Here is a 12174-nt window from a genome sequence, read left to right on the forward strand (position 1 = left end):
AAAAAGTAGGTAGGAGTATTTAAAACAAGAAAATGATAAGGGTGCCCATACTTATGCACCTGTCAAATTTTGTTTGAATGCAGATTGCACATTTTCTGTTAGTACAATAAACCTCATTTCAAGGCAGAAACATTACTGTGTCCAACAGTTATTACATATATCAAACTGAAATAGCTGTTGCAAAAACACCAATTTTTATAAAACATTAAGCTTAAGATTAATAGGGGTGCCCAAACTTTTTCATATAACTGTATGTGATTCTTCAGGTTTTGTGTTATTCTATGCCTGATGAAGAGGCCTGAGTAGTCTCGAAAGCTTGCAATTTGTTACCATTTTTTCAGTTAGCCATTAAAAGGTATCAACTACTGAGGACTCCCAACTCTTAATATTTTTCTATCTACTTGCTAACATGGTACAAAGACATTTGTGATCACATTCCTTGTTTGGTCACTTGGTGGCAGTATAACAGCAGCATGGAGAACACAGTGGAAAGGTTTCGCTAAATTCAGACGTCCTAGTTTCACAGTCCGATTATATGGGCCATGATTTCCTGACTGGCTGAGGGTCTCCAGACCCAAACTCATCAGCCTCCATTGTTCCTTGTGTTCCACAATATTCCATAAATTTGGCACAAGTTTAAATATAAGGCATCTTATGAGTTCACGTCACGTTTTTGCCACAAGTCAGTGTCTCCTTCAGGGCTTTCGTCTGAAGCAATGAAAATAGGGATTCTTGCGAATCCACCAATGAAACCATTGACTTTAATGAAGCAAAGCCACTGTGCTCTGTGTAACCTCATTTTCAACAGCATCTATCTTTTTGAGGGGACACAAAAGCTTAGTCGATCATGATTTTGTGATTGCTTTAACCCCTTCACGCCTCAGCCCTTTCCATTTTTACGCTTTCGTTTCTTGCTCCCCTTCTTCCCAGAGCCATAACTTTTTTATTTTTCTGTCAATATAGCCATGTGAGAGTTTGTTTTTTTGCGGGACAAGTTGTACTTTTGAACAACACCATTGGTTTTACCATATCGTGTACTGGAAAACGGGAAAAAATGCCAAGTGCGGTGAAATTGCAAAAAAAGTGCAATTCCACAATTTTTTTACCATGTTAACTAAATGCTAAAACTGACCTGCCATTATGATTCTCCAGGTCATTACAAGTTCGTAGATACCAAACATGTTTAGGTTATTTTTTATTTGAGTGGTTGAAAAATTCCAAAGTTTGTGAAAAAAAAAAAAGGTGCCATTTTCGAGACTCGTAGCGTCTCTATTTTTCGGGATCTGGGGCCGGGTGAGGGCTCATTTTTTGTGTGCCGAGCTGACGTTTTTATTGATACCATTTTGGGGTAGATACAATCTTTTCATCGCCTGTTCTTGCATTTTATGGCAATGTTGCAGCGACCAAAAAAACTTAATTCTGGCTTTTAGATTATTTTTCTCGTTCTACCATTTACCGATCTGATTAATTCTTTTTATATATTGATAGATCGGGCAATTCTGAACGCGACGATACCAAATATGTGTATATTTGTTTTTTTTGTATTGTTTTATTTTGAATGGAGCGAAAGGAAGGTGATTTAAACTTTTATATTTTTTAAATATTTTTAAAAACTGTTTTTTCTACTTTTTACATGCTTCAATAGTCTCCATGGGACTAGAAGAAGCTGCGGTCTTTCGATCGCCTGTGTACCACATAACAGCCCTGCTGTGTGTAACAAAAGTATTCATCTGCTATGAATGCCAACCGCTGGGTGGCGCTCATAGCAGATCGGCTATGACAATGACAGGGGTCTCCTGCAGACCCTGGGTTGTCATGCCAACCCATCGGTGACCCACAATCATGTGACGGGGTTGCTGATGGGCGGAGCCAGTGTCGTGCTCCCAGTGCGATCATGTTAAATGCCACTGTCAGAGATTGACAGTGGCATTTAACATGTTAACAGGAAAGGTGCAGGCTCCAGCACTGAGCCACGACATGCGCAGTACATGTACGGTGCATGTCTAGAAGGGGTTAAAAAAGCAGACACTGGCGAAAATGAGAAAGAAAAAATAAATAGGGCCCATGCACATTTAGTATTGAATTAATGTACTGGTTCACAAATACACTGTGCGGCCAATATACAAACATATATATACACAATGCGTCAGCACACTGCAGTTACTGAATACATTAATTCCTCTATTGCTGTAAATGTTAAAAATGTAAGGTACTTAGTTAATATTTTTTGATCAAACAGAGCAAAAGCCAATCAACCAGTCAAGGTGTACCTAAATATGGATGGTCCCTATCTCTAGTGTCCTCCCTTGCCATGTGCCAAACAGCCTCATGTGAATGGGAAAGTGAAAGAAAACCAGCCACACATCTTGCAACTACTGAAAAGGAGGGCAGACTGAGCGCAAAGTTCGTTGGTGGATTCGCCCGAATCCCGTTTTCTTGGCATCCAAAAATAGTTACTAACGAGTGACAAAAACGTGATGTGAACATAGCCTAAGGCGCCTGTGTAAGTGTTTCCAGTACGTGTGCTGTCCGTTTCCACACGTATCGGAGACACTGACACACGTAGAGCCAATCAAATGAATGGGTCTGTGCACATTTTTTACCCGCAGCACGGGCCACAAAATGTCCAACACACGTGTACAGTGATGACACATGAATGATAGTGATCAGTGCTAGCAAGGGACAATGTTGAGAGTAGTCTGCTCCCGCTGTGTCCTGGTGTAAAAATAAGAATAAAATAAAAAAATCAGTGGGAGTAGGATACTACTAGCAACATTGTCCCTTGCTAGCGCTGATCACAGCACTAGTAGGGGACAATGATGAGGGCAGCATTCAGCACCCAGCGCTTGGAAACAGCGCTAACTGTACCGCTGATTCCCAGGCACTGGTCCATGTGATCCTGATGCGGCACACGGGCGGAACATGGTTGCCACACATATCACACACACGGACACAAGGAACATGGATATCTCTGGTACTGGTTTTTCCAGTACCGAAAATATCCAGACGTCTGAAAGAGGCCTCAAACTGCTTCTCCACTTTTTACTTCACACCCACCCTACTGGAGTAAAATTGTAACTTTTTTGGCTTGCAGATTATTTATATAGCCAACCACATGTACTTTGACATCCACTTTTCCAAAGTGGCAGGAGTGGTAAAATAACAAAATAGCAAAAATTGGCAAATTGTTGTGCAATAATGATGTGTACTAAAAGCCTTAAAGGGGTTGTCCACTGCTGAACAAACCAGCTTAATTAATTCAGGGCTTCAATATAAATAAAACCAATGAATACTCACCTCCTGCAGTGGCGCTGTTCCAGTGATGTTCCAGTGATGTGATACCATGTGCGGTACTCGGAGTGTGATGTGATATTATTGGGTTATGCAAACAATGAGCGGCAAATCGTCAACTGCAGCTTGTACTATTTCGTTAGACTGCACTTCTGCTCTGACAGAATATTAAAACAACCAAAAGGTGGGAAGGGAAGTACGTAGACCCAAAAGATAAAATATAACAATCCTTATTAAGTAATAGATAAAAATCCAAAAAAACATAGATTTATCAAAAAGAGGGGAAAATTCAGGGCTGAGTAATACCAACCCAGGCACAATCACAGGTGTAGTTATATCTAAATAAGTCTAAAATGGAGTTCATAAACTACCCCATACATCTCTCAAATGTATTCAGAATTACATAGGCCATGGATAAGGCAGTATATAAAATATATATGTATATACTACATATATTTAATTTAAGCTAGGGTTTAGAGGTGCTAAATTGCAATGTAATGAGATGTAAATACACCACATGAGGAGTATTAATCTGTTAAAGTGCAAAAGGTGAGTATATACCTATGAAGTAGTAAGTAGTAAAGTGCTAAATACACACTTGTAGAAATCAAGCGTATACTATAGATAATAATGACTCATTGAGGTAAGATATACTGTATAACATTAAGATGAACTAAGGTTGGAGAGGATACCTTGCAAGATTCAAATATGCACTACACATAGTAATACCTCATTACAACACACTATGTAGCATAAATAGATTAGAGCATAAAGGGGATACCTGTATATGTGATGTGTCTGCTGGGCAAGGGCCCCGACGCGCGTTTCGCAGTCGCTTCTTTCGGGGGCGTGAATGATATTCTGACAGAATATTGCTGACATGCAGTCAATGAATGGCCACTCAATCAAAAAAGAAAAATATAGTGGTCGCTCATTGGCAGCAGACACCCACGGGCAGGGCCATATTTGGCATTCATGCTGTCCTAGGCACTTCAAGTGGCCATGCCCCCTTGTAAGTCAGACAAATAAAAGTGCCCATACCCCTTAGTTAGTTGTTAAGACACCTATATACATTTGACTATCATCGATTGAACCTGCCGATATTGAGGGATTCAGTGATAATGTGTATAGGGGCTCTTAATAGATAGTGTCGGGAAAGATAAGGATCCGACATGTCAAATTTCGGACTGCAGATACTTTTGTTCCTTTAAGAGATGTCTTAATAGAGAACATAATGGCTACTGTGTATGGGAGAGTCGGACGACAGTTGTCAAAAATGTATTGGGATCTTTAGTCAAACACTTGTTTTGCTAACACGTATGGCTTCTTTCAGATTCCTCTATTTCCACTACCAGAAACATTATCAGTATATGAATATATAAGAAGAACCATCATCAGTATATGAATGCATCACAAGAACCACTATCATTACATGAATATGGCACCATAACTGTCATCAGTATATGAATATGACTCGCCCCCAGGGCCGTGCGGTACTCGGCAGCTGGGCCTCTGGATGCCGGTGGGGAATATCACGGTGGTTGGCCCGGTCTGTGGCCCAGGGCGATCACCCAAAAGGGGAAATTATTTATAGGGGATTTGGAAAGTTTGTGACGCCACCTGTGGAATGCGGCTAAAGTGAGCCGCCGTTGCGGAGCAGTCCTCTGAGGCAGATGTTAGGCCAGCTAATGATGGAACGGCTCCCCACAGTTGGAGCGGACCTCAGGGCAGCGTGGGAGAATGGATGGTGGTACAGGGGAGAGACGTCCAGGACGGGTCAGGGAGAAATGACAGACACTCACACGGGGGTTCGCTTCGGTACCTTTACTGGTGTTGATGCAGGTATGGTCCAGGGTACTCGGTATGAAGGGTGCACTTCTGGACTCTCCCCAGTGAGCGGATATTGGGCCCCCTGATCCGTTGCTTTCACTTGCTAAGCTTCTGACCTGCCTGGAGCTAGGCCTGGCTTTATTACTCTCTCTCTTGCACCTGCTGACCTGGTGGTAGGGCCTTCTCTTGGAGATCACTCTCCCTGGACGCTGGGGCCTCCGTGACTCCTAGCCCTGGTACAGTAGTCAGCGTTGGTCGACCTGGGATTTGTAGTCCTCCAGGTATCCGGTGGTCCCTACTGGGTATGAAGGGTCCCTGTAGGCGCGGACCCGGTGTCCGGTGTATAGTTCGGGGTGAGCCTGGTACGCTCCTCTGCCCCCTCAACTCCTCTCTCCTTTCTTCTTTGCCGTCGGCCGCACTCAGGGCCCTCACTACGGCAGCAGCAGACGAGCTGCATCTTCACTGGTCTAAGTGCCAGCACACTCTCAGACTCTCTCCCAGTCTGAACAACTAACAACTCACTGAACTAACTCACTGACTGGCTCCACCCTCCCTATATATATCCCTATTAGGGCTCCCTCTGGTGGTCTGAGGTGGTAGGGTGGAGGTGTGTGAATGTGTGAGGGCCTCTTGTGGAGAAGTCCGTCCATGCACCCTACTGGGTTCTGTGGCACCTGTGCGTAGCAGGGCGCCACATTCCCCCCTAGTACAATTCAGTACTCCTGGACTGAAACATTTTTGCAAAACAGGTTAACAAATAACAATAATAATTATAACAGTAAGTATGACAACATTAACCGATGAAAGAACATAAGGGACCCGCCTGAAAACCCTCAACGTAGGCTGTGGGCGTGGCTACAGGGCATAGGTGATCCAGGTGCTGGACCACGTCTTCCGCCACACCAAACGGGTTTTTGTTCTGTGGTCACTTAAGGGACACTCCAGGGAGTGCAACTATGTACAGGAACAGTTTTTGTGCTGCTCACAGTCCTCAGCCTACGAGTCTTTATACCCTGACGGGTAACTAAATAAACACGTATATTTCAGTTTATACAATAAAGAATACAGTAGGCAATACCCAACTGGGTAACTATTTACACTACAGGTATTTCTAACTTATTCCTGGTACCTGGCAAGGACCTGGCCTTTTGTACTGCGTGTTGACCTACGTAGTACTGGGGTGTTGTTGATGTTTGTGTTTGTACTGTCTGCTACCCTGTCAGATCTACGTGTGGGCAAATTGTAGAACTGTCTTAACCTCTCGATGGGACTGGCAAGTACACTGTTTACTGGGCCTTCTGGCTCTGCTTCTACCGGTGATCCTTCTTCCGGGGATTCTTCCTGAGCAGGCACTTACAGGTCTTACTTGCAGTGGAGGGTCTTCTGGCTGTTGGTAGTAGTGCATCACAGGTATTATTACGGCTCCATCCAGTTGAGGCCAATCTGCCGGGAAATCTCCTAAGACAGTATGGAGTACATCTTCTTTGGGTTCTTCAGTCACTATAAGAGGTACTTCTTCCCGTGCCTTCAATAGATCTGGGCACAACTTCAAGTGGTCTCTTGAAACTGTTGCAGCTGTCTTACCTCCATCTTTACTGATTAGACAGGTTTTTCTATTGTCGAACCTGGAATCCAACACAGTGTAAGGCTCTCTTTCCCACTGGTTGTCGAGCTTGTGGCTTCTTCTCTTTCGCTTCAGCACAACTTCTCCAGGTGTTAAGGGTTCTGCGGGTGCACTCTTGTTGTACTGTGCTTCCTGCTTATCTCTCACCCTATGTAGACTGTCTTCGACACAGGCCTGTACTCTCTTGTACTGCTCCTGTCAGGTCGTATCCCAGTCTTCAGTGGACATATCTGCTTCTGGCTCTACCACTCCAAGCTCCAGGTCCATGGGCAACTTTCCGGGTCTTGCTCTCATGAGGTACGCTGGAGTACAATTGGTGGAACTCACAGGTATGTGATTGTACAGATCTACCAGATCAGGTAGTTTGTTTAGCCACTGATTCCTTTCTTCTAGAGGTAAGGTCTTCAGCAGGTCTATGACGATATTGTTCATCTTTTCACATAGACCATTAGTTTGAAGGTGGTACGGCGTGGTCCGAATCTTCTTACACCCGTACAGAAGGCAAAACTCTTTGAACAGCTCAGCTTCAAAGGCAGGGCCTTGATCCGTCAGCACCTTATCCGGGTATCCATGGGGCCTGCAGAAGTATGCTTGAAACGTCCTTGCTGCAGTTTCTGCCGTCAGATCCTTGACGGGGGCTACCACCAGGAACCGGGAGTAGTGATCCACCATGGTCAGAGCATAAGAGTAGCCTGACCTGCTGGGTGACAGCTTGACGTGATCCAGGGCGACGATCTCCAGAGGCTGGGTTGTCTTGATGGACTGCAAGGGTGCTGTAGTCTTTTCTTCTGAGGCTACAGGGTTCACAATCCCGGCACCACCTCTCTATGGAACTCCGCATTCCAACCCAATAAAACCGACTCTTCAGGAGGGTTTCCAGCTTCTTCCAGCCAAAGTGCCCTGCTTGATCATGGTAGGCCTCCAACACCATCTGGATGTCTGTCCTGGGCACTACGATCTGCCATACCATCTCATGGGTCCTAGGGTTAACATACCTCCGGCACAGCTTCTCTCTATAGATGAACAGCCGGCTTCTCTCATTCCACAGTTGCTTGGCTTGTGGGGAAGCGTCCTTCTCCAGGGAAGAACCTTCCTGGGTTATCAGTTCTTTGATACGGCTGACAACCGGGTCGCTGTCCTGGGTCTCCTTCCAACTGTGGTGAGGTAAAGGGTTTAGTGTCTTACCACGATACCCCCTGGAGGTGCGCTACTCGTGGACCATCCCATTTCTATGGAAGGCAGGTAGCTCAATCTCCTCCAGGTCATCCACTTCTTCTTCAGTATCCGACTGGTGAGGCATTCTGGATAGGACATCGGTGTTGGCGTTCTTGTGGCCTGCCCGGTACTTGATGGTGAACTGATAGTTTGACAGTCGGGCCATCCAACGCTGTTCCATGGCTCCCAACTTGGCTGTCTCTAGATGTGTCAAGGGGTTGTTGTTGGTATAGGCCGTGAACTTAGTGGAGGCCAGGTAGTGCTTGAATCGTTCAGTGATGGCCCAGACAAAGGCCAGGAGCTCCAACTTGAAGGAGCTATAGTTTTCTGGATTCCTCTCGGTAGGACGGAGCTTCCTGCTGGCATAGGCAATCACCTTCTCTTTGCCATACTGCTTCTGGCTTAACACAGCTCCTAGTCCCTCGTTGCTGGCATCAGTGTACAGCAGGAATGGTTGGCTGTAGTCAGGGTAGGCCAGGATTTCTTCGCCAGTCAGGATCTCTTTCATCACTGCAAAGGACTCAGCCTGCTCTTTACCCCACTTGAAGGGGGGGGGGGTTTGCCTCTGTGGGACTGTCCTACCAGGAGATCTTGCAAAGGCGCTGCCTTCTTGGTGTAGTCCTTTACAAACCTCCGGTAATACCCGACCAGTCCCAGGAACTGACCTACCTCCTTGAGATTCTTCGGTTCCGGCCATTTCTGGATGGCAGTGACCTTCTCCGGGTCTGGTGCTACTCCTTCTGGACTGACAATGTGCCCCAGATACTGGACCTTCTGTTTGAGCAGGTGGCACTTGGAAGGCTTAAGTTTCATCCCATACCGGGACAATGTTTCAAATACCTCCGCCCGGTGCTTCAGATGGTCCTCATATGTCCTCCAGTACACTATCACGTCATCCAGGTATAGCAGCACGGTCTCGAAGTTACGGTGTCCAAAACAGCACTCCATCAATCTCTGGAACGTTCCAGGGGCGTTGCAGAGTCTGAACGGCATACTGTTGAACTCACAGAGCCCCATCGGGGTAGTGAAGGCCGTCTTCTCTCGGTCCTCCTCAGCAACTGCTACTTGCCAGTACCCACTAGTGAGGTCAAGGGTAGAGAAGTAATTTGCAGACTTTAGTGCAGCCAGGGATTCCTCTATACGGGGCAAAAGTTATGCATCTTTATGTGTTATGCGGTTTACCTGTCTGTAATCTACACATATCCTCATGCTTCCATCCTTTTTCCTGACCAGGACCAGGGGAGCTGCCCAGGGCTACAGCTATCTCTTATTACCCCTGCTTTCTTCATGTCATGCAACATTTCCTTCGCTTTCTGGTAGTGTGCTGGTCATATGGGCCTGTAACGTTCTTTGATTTGTGGATGGTCACCTGTGGGTATATGGTGTTGTACCCCTTTAATCCTCCCAAAATCAAGTGGGTGTTTGCTGAATACCTGTTCGTATTCCTGGACCACCCTGTGTACACCTTGTTTTTGATGGACAGGAGTGGCGTCAGTCCCAACATGGACCTGTTGACACCAATCCTCCAGCTGAGCTTTGGAGTCATTGTCCTCCACTGTATCTGGTGGGGTCAAGGATTCCACTGGGTGTATGGCATCATCATTCACAGTACACAACCTGGCAACAGTGGCGTATCTTGGTAATTTAACTTCCTCCTCCCCACAATTTAGGAGACGTATGGGTACCCTCCCATTGCGTACATCAACTACCCCTCTAGCAGTTAAGAGTGTAGGTCTGTGCTCCGAGCTAATGGGCTCCACTACCGCCTGGTAGTTCTGTCCCTTGAGACCTATTGCTGCCCTACACCAAATCAGCATCTCACTCATTGGGGGAATCACAATGGGTATCGGGTCTGTCACCCGTACATTACCAATCTCACCACCTGTTAGCTTTACCTGTTGCTGGTACAGGAGGGCTCGAATCTCTCTCTGGAGCACCTTCCTCTGTCCTGGTTTGGCAGTGTCAGCAATCTGTTGGAGCAAAAACAACACTTCTCCCAAACAGTTACCAACAATATTTGTACCAAGTATCATATACAAGTCTGTATCACCAGGGTTAGATTCTATGACAATTAGTCCTTGGTCCTTTAGTTCCACTCTCCCCACCTTCACTGTCACGTCCTTAACCCCGACTAGGTTAAGAGGGAGGCCGTTGGAGGCATACACAGAGAGGTTCGGGGCTGGGGCTGGAGTTCATCTACTGACCAGTATCTTTTGTAGAGGACATCAGGTATGATGGTTACCTGTGAGCCGGTGTCCAGTAACGAAGGTGTTGCTATCCCATCCAACACGATGGACAGGAAAGGCCTTCCTCCTACGAACCGATGGTACCAGCTTGATGGGCCTGGTTGATTTACTCCTGGGTGTCGGCCCTCGGCCCCAGGGTTTGCTCGTTTAAAGGACCGTTCCACGCTGTGTGGCCTGCCTTGTGGCAACGGTAGCAGATGAAGTCTCCTGGAGGGCGACGTTGGTCGTTGGTCCTCCCACGGGGTGGCGTTGTCCTCCTCCGGGGTGGCGTTGTCCTCCTACGGGGTGGTGTTGTCCTCCTTCTTCTCCTCATCCAGGGGACATCCTCAGGGCTGTCAGCGAGTAGAATCCTTCCTTCCGGCTCGGGCTTCTCCTGCAGCTGCTGGGTGCTCAGGACAGTGGCCATGGTTTTACTTAGCTGACGCACTTCAGTGCGCAGGCTGTCCAGCTCACAAGGGGGCACTGTTTGCATCCTTGTTTCAGCCGTTAAGGAAGGAGCAGTGGGTGCTGCGGGCACTGGGGTGGCCCCACCCTGGTAGCGCTGAATAGCAGTCCCTGATGTTTCCAGGGGCTGAATGCCCTTATTAGCCATGTCCTTCAGGGTGTCAAAGGTGGCATTTGGATGATCTAAGGCCCACCACCGTACAGTTCTGCTCTCCTCCTGGGACCTCAACCCCCGGATGAACTGTTCCGTCAGCATCTTATTTTCATCTTGTATGCTGTAACGGGTCTGGGAGGTGGAACCTCAGAGCAACTATACAAAGGGGCAGTCCTTGTAGGGAAGCGGGTGGCTCCCAGGGAAGGCGGGCAGGTAGTCACGGCAAGTGACAGGGACAGTCTCTGGGTAGAAGGGCAGGAGGTCACGGCAAGTGACGGGGACAGTCTCTTGACAGGCGGATGGTCACGGCAAGTGACAGCAGGGTAAGAGTCTCTAGACAGGCAGGTGGTCACGGCAAGTGACAGCAGGATAAGAGTCTCTAGACAGGCAGGTGGTCATGGCAAGTGACAGCAGGGAAAGAGTCTCTAGATAGGCTAGCAGGCAGGTAGCAGGTGAGCGCTCCCAGGTGAGTGGGCAAGAGTCTCTGGACAGGCAGGTGGTCACGGCAAGTGACGGCAGAGCCTCCAGGTAGGCTAGCAGGCAGGTAGCAGATGAGCGCTCCCAGGTGAGCGGGCAGGAGTCTCTGGACAGGCAGGTGGTCACGGCAAGTGACGGCAGAGCCTCCAGGTAGGCTAGCAGGCAGGTAGCAGGTGAGCGCTCCCAGGTGAGCGGGCAAGAGTCTCTGGACAGGCAGGTGGTCACGGCAAGTGACGGCAGAGCCTCCAGGTAGGCTATCAGGCAGGTAGCAGATGAGCGCTCCCAGGTGAGCGGGCAGGAGTCTCTGGACAGGCAGGTGGTCACGGCAAGTGACGGCAGAGCCTCCAGGTAGGCTAGCAGGCAGGTAGCAGGTGAGCGCTCCCAGGTAAGCGGGCAGGCAGATCCATAGACAGACTGACAGGTGTTGGAAGGCAGACTGTCGGACCGCAGGAATGCAAGCAGATAGACAGGAATCAGGTAGGTATCAAGCAGAGATCTGGCAGGTAACTGGCAGGTATCTGGTAACGGGACCTGAGGGCTGAAGCAGAGTTGAAAGGCTTTGCAACAACATTGCTTGGGCACCTCCATTTTGGAGGAGGTGCCTTATATATGGTGAGGTCCTCTGGCCATTGGCCGGGGACTCCTTAGGACAGCGCGCGCGGCCCCTTTAAGAGAGGGGGAGCGTGCGCCCTAAGCACAGAGGCCGGGAAGCAGCACGCGCTGCCAGCAGAGCGGGAGGAAGCTGCCGGGCACGGAGCGGAGAGGTGAGGGGAACGGCGTCCCTGACTAGCAGGAGGCAGGGACGCCGACGCTACATATGCTGGCTGGACTAACCTGTTTCAGGGCCCGCAGGGCTTCCTGTAAGCGCCAGGCGTAGTCCCGGATACTGTCCT

The sequence above is a fragment of the Phyllobates terribilis genome, unplaced genomic scaffold (assembly GCF_046119375.1).
Source record: "Phyllobates terribilis strain yellow unplaced genomic scaffold, ASM4611937v1 Scaffold_2__4_contigs__length_985480577, whole genome shotgun sequence".
Taxonomy (NCBI): Eukaryota; Metazoa; Chordata; class Amphibia; order Anura; family Dendrobatidae; genus Phyllobates; species Phyllobates terribilis.